Genomic DNA, 16711 nt, shown 5'->3' with positions numbered 1-16711 from the left:
CAGATCTGAGAGCAGCTCTGTGTTGTTGCACGCCCTCCCGCTAACGCTGTGTCTAAATATACAAACCGCTTCCAAGTCAGCCCCTTGACAGAGCACTTTACGATTCTTGGAGAGTGGCACTGTCTGCTGAGGCGTAACGTTTTGAAAGCTCAGCAAACACCGCAGAGAGCGGGGATGAGTTAAGGGGTCTACAAAGGAGAGAACAGACGGTTTTGAAAGTGGGAAACAAAACCAGTGAAAAGTTTTGCCCTCCAAAGAACCAGTGGAGTAGCTACACCGTGGCCATTCAACTCCGAACTCCGAGTGAGTAGAACCATCACGTTATTTATCCTCACAGCTGTCAGAACAATGAAAACAAACTAACATATTTGTATTTAAAATAAAAGCTGCCTTGGATATTGCAGTGGTTCCATGGGGAAATGCGTAAGGCTATAGGTAGCAAGACTAGCCGTGTGACAGTATAGTAGAGGTGGAGTTGCTTTGTATGCGCTAACCTAACAGCGAACTTCAGTTGTTACCAACCTACAAAATATACAAGTGGGACTTGTGCCAAATTTTACACGGTAAAATTGATTTATTCGAAAGAAATGTTAACCTCGTCCCCTTCTTCCGACATTATATGCGCATTGAAATGTGAAATTCTTTCCTAATATCGCCTTTTTAGTAGTAAAATAAAAATTTCACCTGACGGCTTTTCTCGTGTGGGGTTTCCGTGGGGAAGTGAACGCAGCTGTGTTGCAGGGCCCACAACAATGTTTCGAAATGACCGTAATAAGTTGTTATTAGTGATAGCAACATGCACGGCTACATGTACAACCTAATGACACGACACAGGTAGTCCAACCTGGTAAAATACACACAAAGCAAGCATAAATGCAACCTTTCCACAAGCACACACACCTACAATGTAAAGCTCCTTCTCCCTCTATCCACGCCTTGTAGTGTGGACAGAGGGAATACAGAGCCCTTATGCCCTGCGAAGTCAAGTATGGTGACACGGAGCTTGACACTGGCTGACATCGCCAAGCCTCTGACTGGGCTGCCACACCGGGAGACTCAGCACTTGGCCAGCTGCCACCGCCTCCCAGCTCCGCCACTGGTTTTGCATATTTTGAATGTGCATAATCATGATCAGGCAGGTGTGTGTGTGTGTTTTGTCTCACACAATTCCTTCATAATCCTTATTGCTCTGCCTTCATATAATTATAGCTCACACCCTTTGTGCATCTTTACTTAAGAGTGCCTGATAGTCCAGAAGTGAAAGTATCTTCCTATAATGGGTTTCTTGAAGTGGCCAAAAGTCAAAGGGACCCAAGACACCAGTATAATTTGCTGAATTAAGCTGTTGTTTTCAATTCCTCTCATTCCTCTGAGTCACTCATTCCCTTGAAAGTTAAATTCATAACCACTGACTGCAGATGTGGCTGTCATGTAAAAGAGGAAGTGCAGTGATGTTTGGAGGAAACAGTTCATTAAAAAGAAAGCTGGACTTCACTGGCAAACATCCCATTGAATTCAAGGATTTTCCAAATTTAAATCAATGTCTAGGTGGCCTTATTCCAAATAAACCTCTCACTGCTTGCTGGCAGGTAAAGTGCCTGAACTGTGTCCCATCACTCAGTAGTGATTTTGTTCGTATCCTTTTACCACATTGTGGTGCTTTGGCTGAGAGTGAAAAGGAAAAAAAGATGGTAAGAGGATGACCTTCTTTTTCTCATGGTTCACTGCCACTGAGGGGACTTTCTGAAGAGCTGACATTCCTCTGTGTGGTTTAATCTACAGTTTTTTTTGGCCACCTATTGTGCTCTCACTGGGAATAACCCAGTTTTTTTGTTATTGTGTTTTTTTTAAAAATCTGGTCTAGAAAAAGGTAGGAGGCCTTTAGTCTGCATTCCAAATGGGCAGGAAAAGTCTCTCAGGAGACTTTGTAAGTATTTTAGTCAAGTTCATTACTCCAGCTTGTTTTTGAGGTCAGCAGTCGGGCATCATGACAGAGGGTTTCATTAAATCAGGTTTGTCATGGTTAGTGGGTTCAGGTGATGATTGAAGGGGTCAAGGTACAAATGTTTGCATCCTGGAAATTGACTGTACAAATGCCTGCTGCCAGATGATTTTCTTTTGTTTTTTGTGCACATAGTTCTCTGGAGTGTGTATATGGGAGCAGCGGAGGTTAGGGTGGAGTCAAATGCTGTGACTCAGACGAGGCTCCGTGTAGGAGAGTTTGACCCGTGTTGGTTGCCTGAACAGGTGTCTCCGAGCTGCAGCTCCGCATAGCTCGCATTCCCAGGGTTTTGTTCCTGGCGTGGATGGTCACTGAGCTGGGGGAGGGAGATGTGGGAACTAAGAATGCTATGCGTACAAGGCTTAACTCCCAGAATTCACCGTGGCAACCTGCTGACAGAGACAAACGCTTCCTGTCCCTACAGCAGCCTGGTCTATGTTGATGAGAAACCTATCAGCAGCTCAGTGCGGTGCCCACGGCCGGAGACAAAGCTGAGATTTGGTTCGGAACTCCTTGTCAGCAGGGAGGCTATTTTCTTGGAGCTTAAGGGTGGGTGGGATACAGTGGTTTAAGACTCTTAATCCAAGTATTAGTTTGGATTACTATCATCTCTCAGAGTCATGGGAAATTGCCTTGTGTGAAGACAGTTCATTGGAGTTTGCCTGACCACTCTATATCTCTCATGTATCTGTGACTCTCTTGGGTGTCCTGTGGGAGATGCTTCAGGAGAATGGGGTCCTGGGCCTGTTGTTAATGCTGCAGGTTTTTAAGTATCCTGGAATCTTGTTCACAAGTGGGGGAAAGAGTGGACAGATGGATTGGTGCAGCATCTGCATATTCTATTCAGATTTTATGAGGAGAGAGCTGAGCCTTGAAGCAAAGCTGTCAATTTGATTGGTCAGTTTAAAATCTGAGCTTTATCTCTGCCCATGAGCTAATGTTAGCAACTGAAAGACACTTATGCCTGCCTGGACTCACACTTATGGACCCGTTATACCTGTTGTTAGGCTGTGTTGCAACACACATGTCGCCACATTTCTGTAGCAGTTCTACCAGCACTGAGGGCGTGGTTACTTTCTGCAGTATTTTCCTGAACACTAGGTGTCACTACTCAGACAAAACCTTCATGTCAGCGCTGCTGTACAATGAGAATAAGTTAAAACTTGAAGCAAAGTCTCATTTTTTTCAAACTGTTGCAATATTGTCCTCTGTATAATCTGTGAATCCACAAGCTTCTGTACTTGTGGAGCAATAAAATGTTAGTAAAAGCAGCCGCAGAACCTACATGTGCTTACAAAAAACTGAGAGGTGCACGACAGGCTAAAATGACACCAAAATCTAGCTCGCAGCAGCGGATGTTGCATCACCCTTGTCGTACGGCGCCATTTGCGAAGGCAAGGCTGACAAGTTTCCCATCTGAGATAGAATCACAAGGTCAGCGTGTGAGGTGTTTCAGACATGGCCAAAGAGGAAACAGACCCTTGGGCAGAGTCAGGATATACTGTGTCTCTCAGCTGGCTTGGAAACATCTCAGCATCCCCCGAGCAGAAGCCTGGTGTCATGGGAGAAGGAAGTCTGAGCAGCTGTGCTCATACACCAGTCTAAGCACAGCTGTAAGCATTTGACTTGGAAGAGAAACGCTGGGAAAATAAGTTTATTAGTGTTTCACAAATGTTTTCTTCTTAAACACCTCCAAGAATTGCTTATATTTAATATGAAAGCTAATAAATGAAGTCTAATTCAAGCAGTAGGCAGGTGTCCGCTAATTGTGAATCTTTGGAGTACAGTGTGCAGCTCCTCTGGCACTGAAGTGAAGCACAAGACTAAAAAATCCACAGAATCATAAGAAAGACATGGTGTTATTGTAGATTCTTTTAAAAGTCATTGTGTTTCAGCAGTACTGTTCTTCATCAAGCGCTGCGTTCTCTTCGCTCAGGTCTTCAAGCACTGCCTCGTGGCAAACCTACTTTACAGCCAGCCATTTGCTAAACTTGGAATCATATGAAATATGAATACAAGTATGTTGTTTCACTAGCTTAATCCATTTATACAGTCTGAAGCCAGACTGATCAAAATATTTTTACACCTCACATGTAGATTTGTCAAGGGTCTTATAAAGCACATTTTGATCACACATGTTGCAACCCATGTTGTGAAATTGACAGCTGAGAAGTGATGAGATTGTTAAAGCGAGCTTCCAGGAACTAGATCAACGATTCTGACATCAGTGGAAGTGATCCTCTCTGACTCAGTCTGTTCTTACTACATCACTGCTGTTGTTGTAATGATCCAAGCAGCATGTATACTGAGAACAGGTTATCCAATGATGCACCAATCTCTCCATCGATCCATCCATCCATCCATCCATCCACCCACCCACCCCAGTCATTCTTTCATTACACCATTCATCCATGGTCTGTCTATAGTGACAACCTTTCTGTAATCTGTGAGTTTGCAGTGGACTTGTGAGCCTTCTGCCGCTCTGCCAATCCCAGATGGATACATTAAACTGATGTGCTCGTCGGGGTCCCTTGCAGGGGTCATGGTTGATGAGCATTAGTGATGCTGTGTTCTCATGCCCCTCCCTGCCTTGCAGAGGTGTAGAGTTTCTCTCAGTACCACCTAAGCCTCTGCTGTGCTGCGGTGGAATGAGCCCACCTAGCAGATGCCAGCTATCAGACACCGATGGTCAACTGCATCACATTCCAGCCTGTGTACATGAAACGCTGCGCTCACTGTGCAGGCATGCAGCCCTCCTTACTCACTGTGGCCCATTTTTTTGATGGAGAAAACAGAGACTGAATGAATGACAGCACTTAGTGAAAATAAGTGGAGAAAATAATTCTCCTAAGGGAGAATGTCAAGCCATGTGCTACTGTGTAAAGGTCTAAACATGATTAGTAGGAAAGTGATATCTTGTTGTGGGATGCTGTTTTCTTCTCATTTAGGGCTTACGCAATTAAGACATGCACGTGCTTAGTTGCATTCCTGTTCAGCTACATCTCTTACCTAATTTGATTTGCATTTAAAGCCTTTGCGCTAACAGGAATATGTACGGTAAATTCTACATACATGGTTTTCTTTTATAATTAGTTCAAAGACAATGTCGCACAGTCATGTAAAGACATGATGCATGTCTGTAAACTTGTGTGCAGTCAGTGAAGGCTAGACGCAGAAGAGGGTACCCTTAAGTGATGTCAGGCTTATTTGTCAAACAATGTTTTATTGATGAGCGTTTTCCATGCGTGGCCCCTGCTTAATGTTACTACGCCTGTTCCGCTTATGGCAGCGCCATGAATTATTCAGTGCGCTCGGGGCAAATAGAACTAAAACAGCCTAAACTGTGCGCTTGTTGGTGGTTTAGTTAAATAAATCACAGCAAATGCAGTTTATGTAACTCTCTTTAAATGTGAACTTAATGACTTTTGTGGATCTGAATAGGAAGACTTTTGTTTTTGCTATTTGACCTGAAGGCTTCAAGTTTACACCATCAGCATGACAGGATCTTCGTCAACTGTCAGTGATGAGTATCCACTGCTGTATTAATGGCCATGATATTTAGAGTGTTTGGAGCCCTTAGTTACCAAACATTTGTCCTGTGACCCATGATTTCCTTGCTTGCCTTTACCTCTAACAGCAATGGCAACTTGACGGTAACTTGAGCATTTGATTTAATTAATGTAAGGGTAATGTAACACCATTTATGATGCAACACGCCATAACACACTGATGTCAGCACAATCTTCCTTGCTTGCTGCTGTGAGAGCATCAGATAACACAGATAACACAAGTGAACATGACTTCTTTTCCTAAAACATCGCCTTCTTTTTTTTTTTCTTTTTTTTTTTTACATGGTGAAGGGTCCTGTAGAGCAAGGTCACTTTTAAAGAGATTAAGTGAACTTAATGTTAATGTATTTCCTTTTTTCTGCTACCTTGGGCTTTCTGGCAAGGAATCTGAGTTCCCCTACAACTGCTCTTGTTTTCTTAGCTGCCGATCATTTATATTAAACAGCATGAGGTGAGATAGGTTGCAAAGAAGTTTGCAGACTTGCAGCAGTTGTGGAAAGGCTAAAATAACAGTTTAAATCATGTGACCTGTATGTGCTTCACCAATTGACTTGAAGAAGGGAATGAGTTAGGGTATCCCTTGATGTGGGCTGCTATTGGCCTGCTAGAACTAAAGCTATTCATTCTGTAGTGGATCGCTGCATTTAAGTAAAGCATGTTTCATTTTTTGATGTCACTCAAGATGTCTTCACCTTCTTGACCTTGCTGCATTGTAATCATTGATGTGATGAGTGGCAGGGGACTTAGTACTTGGGTGTGCTCTCTGTGACTGTGGGTGGCATCTTGCACAGACCTCCAGAATGGTGCTGATTAGGCTAAGAGGTTTTTTCTCTTCTTTTTCTCCTGTTGCCTGTTTTCTGTCAGTTGGCAGGGACCCTTTCCAGAAAGCAATGCTGGTTTTCATGGGTAAATCCCCCCTCTTTTGTGTGTGGGGTGTCTCAAGTAGTGTGAGCTGTAGTTCTCAACACTTGTTGCTGTTGTCTCCTGCCACCTACTTCTGGCTGCAGGGGTAGCAATCTCAACTACACGCCACTACATGTAAATCTTTGGAGGTGTGTGTGTGTGTGTGTGTGTGTGTGTGTGTGTGTGTGTGTGTGAATGCATGTTTTTGTCTCTGAGCTGGAAAGCATGTTCTCAGGCTTCTGTGTGTGTGTTTGTGTCTGCCTGTGTCAGACAGGCATTCATTCATTCATCTTTAGCCCACTAGCCCCACTCTGTGTGTGTCTACTCCCTTGTTGCTCATTGAACACAATTAGGGCAATTTGACTGTGAATAAACCCTTCACAAGAGTCTAATAGGACTATTAATTATGCAATCTTTACTCTTTGATGACCCACATGATAAAGGCTATTCAGTCTAAATAATGGCAGACAAAGGGATTGGATTATAAACTATTTAAACCAGCAGGGCAGTGTGCTACACTCTGAGCTCTGTTAGTCTTTTTTTTATGAGAGAAGGTTTGGTGAGACCTGGAGAGAAAATAACCCTAATTCTTTCTCAATATAAGGATTACACAAGCAAATAGTCAATAGGAAAACCTACATGTTATACGCACCACAGTAGGACTTGGAAAAAAAACGCTACGGAAATGTCCAACTAAATTATTTAGCACTGAGTTTTGTGACTACAGCTGTGACTGCTACAGTGTTTTAATGACTGTTCTGGGTTGATATGAACTGTAGCTTCCTGCATGTACAACGTGTTTCTTGTGACATTGTATGCTTCTGTTGTTTTCTGCAGTGTTGTTTGGTAAATTTCACCCATGTCCGTTTGTCAAATGTCCCTTTGTTTTCCAATACTAATACATTGTTGTTTCATGCTGCTGTTATCTAAACAAATTTTGCCACATTGAACCTAAACTGCCTTCACATTGCATACATGATTCAAACCAGCAGGAATGACTGCCTCAGCCTAACATTTCTACCAGCTGAAATGAGGTTGGTTTTTTGGGGGGGTTTTTGGGAACCATCCTAAAATGTAAACAGCTGTAAGCACTCCCTGCCGCCTGTGACACAGAACCCTCATATCAAAGCACCGCTAACTTAGCTCACCACTAATTGCTGAGTAACCTTTGACTGTATTTTCTTTTCTTTTTTTTGCTCTAGTGAAATCAAAGTATGATATTTATAGTTTGCTTTGGATTGTCAGTTGATAACAGCAGGCGTGTGGTGTTCATGGAGCACCGTGTGTTGGGGCAGTTGACTCTCTCTGGCGGCACCATAATGCAGCTGTTAGTCTATTTAGATTTGAATAGAGTTTGAATAGATGTGCAGCGTGGGGATAGGGTTTGGGTCACATGGTTGCTTTATGATAATGCAACTTGTTCAAAGAGTTTTGATTGATATTATACTACATCACTTGAGCTCTCCTTAACTTGTTTCTGTATTTCAGCTTTCTATTCAGAAGTACTTGTATAGCAGCACAGTGGTGTTAAGGTAGACCCATGGGTAGTGAATAGATTTGTGACCTCCCAAACGGATTACAGATTGCATGCTCTTTTGAAGTAGGCCAGGTTTCTTTAAGGAGGGATGCTTGGCATTTATTCCATGTTAGTATTAGCCAAGTTTTCTATCTGAATGCATACAGAAAAGTTTGCCTCAGTTTTGAAGGGGTTTTTTCATGCTAGCAGTCAGCTAAAATTCCACCCTCGCATATTTTCTTATTAATTACAGTCTTTAATATTTCCAACCACCCAGTGACTGCCTAATGGAGTTTAGTGTCCTGTGTCAGAGGCTTTTTAGAAAACATTTTTAAGAAATACAACTTTCCTCTTCTGGGAAATAAATGCAAACACAGTAATCATTTTAAAAGTGAAGTTACATTTGTGTTTATTACTATCTGGACAGTTTTTTTATTGTAGTAATGTATGACTAATGCAAAGTGGCTGGACTAACAGCATGGTGCGCCAGTGTGCCTTGATCCATCATTTGAGAACCTCTGCAACAACATGAGATGCACATTAAAATAAAGGTATATGATTGGACATCGTACTGACCCAGGTACTGCCAGTTTTCCCTGCAAACCCAACCTTTAACAGTTGGTCATTATAATGGCTCTTTCTCTGCCCACTCAGTTTCCTCTCTTATTTCCGGGGTCATTGGCACCAGACAGACACAAAGCAGCTCTTTATTTGTCTGTTTTCGAGTTGCCTCTTCAGCTAATCTGACTGACCATCAGCAGCAGCTTCTGTCACAGGGAAAGACAGAGAAAAATCCTGAGAGACAGCGAAAGAGGGGTTGGTGTGGCATGAAGGGTGATGACTGGACCATTTGGCATCCAGTGAACAGAGGAGTATTGTGTGCCAGTGAGCCACTGTAGAACAGCTTGGTTTTTTCTTTCATTCTTTTTTAATACAGGAGGACAGTGAAGTTAAATCTCCAAAACATAATAAGGAAATCTGCCAGGGATACATTTACCAACAATACACCTCAACCCAAGATTCTCAGAAGCAGTTAACAAGACAAGACTATGATATGCATATAAGAAGAGCTGCTTTAGTTCTCAGTTAGGTTTATGTGAAGTAACTGTTAAAGGAGAATAAAAGAATTTACTGGAGATGTTTTGGTCACTTATTAATCTGTCGTCCCAATTAATTTAGTGATGCAATTTTTTTGGGGTGTTGACAAATAAATATGAAGCTGTAACTTGATCTCTATGAACAGACTGGATTATAGAGTTAGTATTTGATCAAGAATGCAAAAGTTCGTCCTTCCTTTCTCTTGATGACCTCCAGATGCTGGCAGAGAAGGGAACTTTGTACAAGTTAAGCTTCCAAAATGTTTAAACAGATGAAAGTTGGCTTTTTTTAAACTGAGATACAAATCACCTAAAACTTTGTCTCTGAAATTGTGAAAAACTGACAAAAATAGTCTTTATCTGATTAGTTAAACAGATGAGATCCCGCTCTGTTCATTTTAAGCGTATTTTGTTGAATCCAATTTACGTCCCTTTCTCTGACCTATAGGCAAAATCAGTAATGGCACTGGTATCAGTTAAGATGGATATCAATAAGATTTTAAGTATTAAAGAAATCTTTTCACAACAACAACCTAAACATGTGTCCTCCTTCATTAGTACCTTTAATGTATTTCAGTAGAAACCCCATCAAATGAGAAACCTGTGAGACAGATGCTGGAAAGGATTGTTTTAGTTTTACTGGTTTTGACTACACTTTCAGTGGTTTCAGTGACGGCTGGGTTCTAACGCTAACAGCACTCAAATGTGTGAACGTTGTAACCACATCCAGCTGACTATGCTTCTACTTCAACAAACCAAACTGCAGTGTGAAAAAATGCTATGACCTGTGATATTTCAGGTATGTTGTTACTTACACCACTTTTGTTTATTTCCTTTCTTTATTTCCTTAACTGGAAAAGTTCATTCAAGTTCCTAATGGTGCTGGATTGAAAACTGTATTAAGGGAACAGAAAACAGTAGCTACTGATAGAGGAGAGGTGTGTAGACCATAGAGTCGATATAAAAAATGACAGGAACTACTGTGACATCACCTCCTGGTTTCGAGACTCACAGCAGCTTGGCATTTTTGCTGCTGGTTTTTTGGAACCAGATCTTACCATATTTGCACCAGATGGTAGAAGTTATCATCAATAAAGTGTACTAAAACAAACATTAGGACATCTATTGGTGCTAATTAGGACTAAGTAACATAATCATTCATTAGTAACAACATCACTGCAAGTCATACTATTTATCAAATTATTACACTAATAAAATGTCATTAGGCACTAACATTAAACACAGTGTTGAAAAGCAGTTCAGTGACTCCAGTTAGTGTAGATGGGGCCTAGTACACAGCCAATGACTACAGCTGCCTGTAACTCATTATTCCATGTATCTTCGCATGATACATGACACTCCAAAGTTCTATATCTAATCAGAATCTTAGTTAGAAAACTGTGCTTTTTACATTTTCCCAGACCTTAGATAGGGCTGAGTTTTCAAAGCTTCAACAGAGCTGCTGGTATTTAGACTGCAGAGCAACATCAGTAAACACTAAGGAGTGTCTAAGCAACTGTGAAAGTGCTTGTGAGTAACTGTGTGTATGCATCACCAAGTGTATTGTGCACACTTTGGTAAATTTGCTTGCGTGTTAAAGGTCACTCATCAGTGTGCTCTTTTCTTGTCAATAACATCTGTGACAGCAGTGTGTACTCTGTGTAGTGCACTCTTGTTCTGCACAATAAAACGTGGGAAATTCCGGGTGCAGACACCAAGCAGGCCCTTTGCCACATCATTAAGCTTTTGACTTTCACCATTGATTCACACACATCCTCTTTCATCCCTAACAGTTCTTTTAAAGCTGGGGAAGCCTAATAAGGCTTAGAAAATGCTTTAGTCCATCTATGTGATTTGAACAGACGGGAGTGTGAATGGGTGAAGTCAATGGCTCGTTGTGTAACGAGGTATTAGAACATCTAGCCTGGCCAGCATCCATAGAATTAGGGATCATCACTGGTGGCACTCAGCAGTCCACTGCCTCGCTGAGACTGTCAATGGTTTTTTAGGTTTTCATTTTTAAAACAAAAGTTTCAGCTAGATACAACGAGGTCTGCCATGTTCACCACCCAGGCAACTTCTCTCAGCTTTGCATTTATAGTAAAGATAACGGCCAGGTACTCCTCCACTATTCCATTATCTGGACTTTTTCAGCCAAAGGATGAGGTTATTTCCAAGAAAAATCTTTATCTAGAAACATTCAACATGTGTCAGAGGTTTGCAGTGATAGCAACTCCCATTTGCACTTGGAGAAATATGTGGTTAGATGGTTTGAATATGTTGGATCCAAAGTAAAGTTTCAAGGTTGGTTTCTCTCTTTGGTGTGTGCCAGCTGATACCAACTTTAGTTGGAAAGTGGTTTTATTTGTTTGTTTAGCATTCTCAGAGTTCATGAACTGGGTAGTTTTCCTTCTTATTTGTGCATGACTTGTTTCCCAGTAAAGCCCAAAATGTGGTTTCACTAATACAAGGTTTGTGTGTCGAATGAGAAAAAGCAGTGATACACCAGCACAGCTCAACACAATTTTAGTTGCATTTTTGAACAGAATAACCACTGGTACCTATCAGACATCTCTGATGAAGTTCATAGAAAGAACTAATATGCAGATACAAAATAAACTGGCAGTTGGGTGGTCAACAGGAAATGTTATACTTTGACCAAACAATCACAGGCCTAAAACTATAAACATCAGACATTAGGAATCTAATTAGGAAGCAACAGCAGGAATTCTATAAAACACAGTGGGTCTCATTCACAGTCGATATGCACAAATCTGAGTTTAATCTACGATTCATCGTTATTTTCACACCTTAATTTGTTCATATTCTACAAACTGATTTAAAACTGCCTCAGACCATGTGCAACAAGAATCTTATCTTTCATTAAAACTGACTTCCAACCTTGTTTATTGTCCTCACCTACTATCACAGATGTCCAGAATATCCCAGAATATGGATGTTTTTTAGTAACTTTCTCTTATTTGGTTGACAGATCAGATCCCCCTTGTCCACCTTGGACCTTCTTGTCCTCCTCAGACTCTGAGCCCGAGCTTTGCTTTTTATTTGGAAGCTTTGGAAAGCTGTTCCTTTTGTGGCTTCCTCCTAGGACACTATTGTCTAAATTTCTTCAGTTGGTCTTTCTCCTGCTGTCTTGCCTTAACAGGCTTCTCTCTTACAACATCACTGCCACTTTCTTTCCTTCACCTTGAGGTAAATATGTTTGCTCATACAGTGAAATGGAGACGTGAAAATATGCTGATTGCCCTATCCTGTTGGTTTAGAATTATGCTGATTCACTAATATATCCATTATTGGCAGGCACAAAATCGGCCAGTGAGCGCATTTCATGAATCTGACAGTAAGTTTGCTTATGCACTTATTTTTTTTGCCAATAACAACATTTCTATGCACACATTAGTGAATGAGGTCTATTGAACTGACAAAGACTGAGGGGAAAAACGGCTTATTACATATAACAGTTAAAGGGACAATCAGACACAAGTGAACTCAATCAAGACAATAACGAGGACAGGAAAGGAACAAAGAAGGGGAATAGAGAGGGGCCAATGATGTAACCAAATGACAGTTTTCCTTCTTATTGAGAAAACACTCATAAAACTAAGCAGGACAAGAACTAAGAATTAACGCAAAGGAAGATAAACTAAGGATTAGAACAGAGACCATGTTTAATTACTAAGGCCAAGACAGGTTGAATTCCCTTCAGCAGGCAGGATAAGTGTTTACACGTTCAGTTCAATTTAACCCTCTAACCTTGTAACTTAATCTGAAAGGTAGAAAGGACCTACACCTAATCACACAATCCTCTCTGAGTTCACAGTAAAACATGCTTACAGCATGTAGAAACCTTTTGTAAAGCTTTTTTTGAATCCTTGAGAAACCTTTTTCTTTTATAATTGTAGACTTAGTAACCTGTATCCACACAGCTCCGATTTCAGTAACAAAGCAACAGGACGATGGGAGCCAGGCTGCGATGGAAACTGATCCCATTTTGCTAGAGTGGAGGAGGAAGTGCCGGCTGTACGTCATTGTGTGTGTGGAATGTGGAGGAGTGTGGGGATGAGAGCACTTCAGAGAGTGGGATGAAAAGGGTTGGGAGAAATTAATGGAGATATGTGTGTTGGATTCTCTGTGTACCTGATTAGCAGGGTGCTGACAGGTGCTGCTTAGCCACTTAGAACGGCTGTCGTAGGCAAAAGGGATCATTATTGTCTCTCAGCTCAGACGGCTCAGTGACAGGACACTGAAGGAAGCTGCAGCTGATTATTTCCGATTAATTCTCACAGGAACACTGAATATATGGTCTGAATCTTTAGTTCAAGCACATCAGTGAGAGAGTCAAAGTCCCCCGAACATGATGTTAGTTTGGTCTCTGAAAGACTTGTGGTTTTAAATGAGGTGAGTCATGTTTAGAGTTGGGGCACCACTCTGATAATCAATTGAGGCATTGTTCTCCCTGCTTATACCACCTCTTTCATTTGCAGTAACCAAAGGCAAAATCTGTTGCGTTGCCAGGAAAAATAGAGGTCATAAACACTGCTGTTTTTCATTTATCAGTCTAATATTTTCCCGTACTGCATAACATGAATGTCGAGGAATGTGTTAATTAGTGCAGGAGGCCTTCTGACCCACCACCCTGACTTCAGCTGCTGCACTGCTGCACCGGTCTGTTTCCCCTGTTCACTGCCTCAGGTGAATTCTCTCACTTTCCCAGCACCAGAAGCTAAATTCTATGTGAATACCCCTGTTTGTCTATCTCCTTAATCCCAACAGTGACTTTGAGTCTAGCTCCTAATTGCGTGTAAGAACTCGCCCGGTTTTGGTTTTGTTCTCATTCAGTTCTGAAGTACCAGCAGCAAGACATTCATTGTAAACAGAGGCTTATGTTGAAATACACGGCGGTCTCTGGTTTCCGTCCCGCAGATTAAAAGCTCTCGGCAATCTGAGGTGATACCAAAATTAGAGGTCATGGTTTCTAAAAATGTGTTTAATTTGGCATTGTTCGGCCATTGCCTAAAGCATGTTACTATTTCAAAAAAAAAAAAAAAAAATGTTTCTGCTAAACCTGCACAAGCACATGTGTGAATTGATTCAACATCAACTGATACATCATGTCTGATCTTGAGTCTAATGAATCAAATGTTTTGTAGAGCCAAATAGTTGTTAAGATCCCCCGCCACACACACACACATACACACATACACACATACACACATACATACATACAAAGTCATTACCATTATTGTTTTAACCACCAGTCCTGCTCTGAAGTTCCAAATGAACAAGGAGTTACTGCATTGCTTTAACTGGATGGAGATTACCTGGAAATCACTTTTCTACATCAGGGGTCTCAAACCTAAATGAGCCGTGGGCCACTGCTGGCACTTTCATCTCATTGGAGGGCCACTTTAGTCTTCAAGTATTATAAACAAACAAACAAGAAAACGCTTCCAAAATGTAGTGTTTTGTTTGTTTTATAAAAATTTCAAATATTGTATAACCAGACAAAACTGCCTACATGAACGCAATTTTTTTTTTTTTTTTCTTCTCACTCTTAACTAACTGAAGCCTTTCGTTGAACTACCAAATAAATAAATTGGTCCTCTCTTTCTGGCCAGACACATGGCAGCAGTTCTGCTATCATTTTGTTCATATTTGACAAAATAAAAATGCAGATGTAAGTGTACACGTTAGTTTTATGACTGCTAGTGAAAATTGTTGGGGTTTTTTTTGTTTTTTTACAAATAACTCTCTCACTGAACTAACACAGCCAATCCCTCAACATGTTTGTGCTTCCTGCTCATATTGCCTTCATATTAAATCATTTTTTGCTTTTTAAAGAACTTATTTTAGCATTGCAATCAACAACAAACAAATCCTCCCTAACAAAAAAAGTAACTTCAAGGGCCAAACTGCATTCACGTGAATATACGGGCCACAAGCAGGGATGACATGGGCTGCAAGTGACCCCTGGGTCGCAAGTTTGAGACCCCTGATCTACATTGTTGTAATTATTACATTTATATCTCACATCACCTTATATATGAATTGTCAATTAATTTACAAAACCAGTGTTTTCCCACACATTGACTTAACTTTGATGGGCCTGCCCAAGTAAAGTGACAAATCATGTTACTACATTTTTTTTTTTTTTTTTTTTTTTTAATCCATCTGGAGGACCATTGCCATATGCAATGATACATTCTTGGAGACTTTTATTTTTGCAGTTAGTCTCGTTTTATGACTAGAAACCGGCTTTCAGGCCATGTCGTTATTCTGTCTGCACTCAGTATCATTCATCTGCAAAAAACATCTTGTTCCATTGTAAGAAGTACCTGAACACCACTTTCATGGACCAAAGCTGGTCGCTTCAGGATGGTACTGCTTCATCTGCTCTAAAGTAATGCTGTCGCCAGCTAAGCAAAATGTAAATCTGTAGGAAACTCCCAACTATTACAGCCAAAATCTGTGATGGTCTCTATCAGCCTGAGACATCAGAGCAAAGAAGATTTAGTGAGACAGTAAGCCTTGGCGCCCCCATGCACTCACCCCCATGCACACATGCTGTATTAAACCGCAGGTTGACCTGTGTGTGTTGGTAATTTGGAAGGTGCTGATTGCTGACACTCCATTATGGCTGCTGTCACTCTGCCAGGGGATGGCTATGGTGATACTCTCATTCTCACAGCCAGTGTCTGTGTGAGACGCCGCCCTGCAGTGGAAAAAGCTGCATTTGCAGTCTCCAAGGTTAAGCTTCTGCCCGTGGATATTTTATGACACAGCACAATTGATTCTATAGATCTGTGCCATCTGCTCATGTCTGATGTATTGGTGATGATATCATTTTGAAAACGTGACCTGCTGGAAGGATTGGACTCACGTGGTGGCACACACAGTAGCATTTTAGGTGAGTTTTTTTTGTTTGTTTGTTTTTGATTTTGTTTTTGCGTTGTCTGTCTACAGTGCATTTTCATTTTCCATGTTATACTAAGAGCGAGTTGCTTGTTGCCCTGGTGGTACTACCCTGATCGTGGCAGCCTGGCTGACAGTTGTTTTGCTGCCCCCAGAGGAGCAGCTTTGGTTTAATACAGTATTTTCTGCCACCAAAGCTTCCCGCACACCATCTCACCACCTTTGTCCATCTGCTCGATCAGACTTTGTCCATCTGGTATGAAATAAAGCAGAGTCAACCTCAACAGGGTTACTGCTGTGTACAACATGTCATGTTTTTTGGTTATGCTCTGTATTCACCGTTTAGGGACAACTAAATAAAATCTTATTGGACTGAAATTGTGGGCTATGTTGTCTCCAGGTTAACGACATCCGTCACAGTCTCCATTTAATCTAAATGAATTACAGTCCCAATCAAAAGTTCAAAACCACTTGAAAAATGGCAAAGAAAATCATATTTTGCATGGTTGGATCTTAGCAAGGTTCCAGGTAGAGCTTCAACATGCAACATGAAGAAATGAGAGTGAGACAAAACATTTTTTGAGCATCCAATTAATTGAAAACAACGCTTAAGCTGGAACAGGCTGTTTTACAGCTGATCAAAAGTTTAGGACCACACCTAAAAAAAACCAACCAAAAAACCTGTAAATCCCCC

At 41.2% G+C, this 16711-nt stretch overlaps 1 protein-coding gene across 3 annotated transcripts in view; it reads left to right on the top strand.

The window, feature by feature from the left end:
- Window positions 1-12: 12 nt before the first annotated feature.
- mpp7a (MAGUK p55 scaffold protein 7a) overlaps window positions 13-16711 on the top strand; it is a 65553-nt gene continuing 48854 nt past the window's right edge. For 2 of the 3 annotated variants that reach the window (XM_025910182.1, XM_025910181.1), the window contains exon 1: window positions 13-303. The gene's annotated coding sequence lies outside the window, so the exon portion shown is untranslated. The remainder of the gene's footprint in view (window positions 304-16711) is intronic. The other variant, XM_019362938.1, reaches the window with a different exon arrangement.

The sequence above is a fragment of the Oreochromis niloticus genome, linkage group LG9 (genome assembly GCF_001858045.2).
Source record: "Oreochromis niloticus isolate F11D_XX linkage group LG9, O_niloticus_UMD_NMBU, whole genome shotgun sequence".
Lineage (NCBI taxonomy): Eukaryota > Metazoa > Chordata > Actinopteri > Cichliformes > Cichlidae > Oreochromis > Oreochromis niloticus.
Note: the sequence above shows the minus strand (reverse complement) of the source record. Positions and strands in the feature narration are given on the sequence as shown.